Source organism: Sinocyclocheilus rhinocerous, unplaced genomic scaffold (assembly GCF_001515625.1).
Source record: "Sinocyclocheilus rhinocerous isolate Xijiao unplaced genomic scaffold, SAMN03320098_v1.1 C35238414, whole genome shotgun sequence".
Classification (NCBI taxonomy): domain Eukaryota; kingdom Metazoa; phylum Chordata; class Actinopteri; order Cypriniformes; family Cyprinidae; genus Sinocyclocheilus; species Sinocyclocheilus rhinocerous.
Window position 1 is genome coordinate 1 of NW_015744191.1, and position 415 is coordinate 415.

A 415-nucleotide genomic window follows, 5' to 3' on the forward strand; every position below is an offset into this window, starting at 1 on the left:
TGTTGAGCAGCACACCGGGTGAAAACGCCCCCAGCTGCTTACAGTCCCACAGATACTCCTCCTCCACACGAGAATGAACATAACCTGAACACACACACACACACATTCATGTTAGAAGACCAACAGCGAAACAAGCTAGTCACACGTTCCTGTCTTAAATTACTCACCACTGGGCAAAATAGTTGGTTTCCACTGTCTGAGTATGTTGGTCAGTTCATGGCAGAATTTTGTGTAGAAGACGTCAGCGAAGATGTTCTCCATCCGATTGTTCTCAAACAGGTACTGCAAACATGAACGACAAGAGCTAAATCAATTCAACTATTATAATATGGCTGTGTTCAGTTTGTGTTGTTTCTTCTCAATTTACCTTCTGGATTCCCAAGCAGAGATAAAAGATGCTGTCAGGGCTGTATTT

At 43.1% G+C, this 415-nt stretch overlaps 1 long non-coding RNA gene across 1 annotated transcript; it reads right to left on the reverse strand.

Moving 5' to 3' along the window:
- Positions 1–2: 2 nt before the first annotated feature.
- On the reverse strand, positions 3–414 carry LOC107734764 (uncharacterized). The gene is made up of 3 exons (XR_001639156.1): positions 368–414; positions 168–282; positions 3–84 (listed from the first exon to the last, which is right to left on the reverse strand). It is a non-coding gene; the product is annotated as an uncharacterized LOC107734764 (long non-coding RNA).
- Between the last annotated feature and the right edge of the window lies 1 nt (position 415).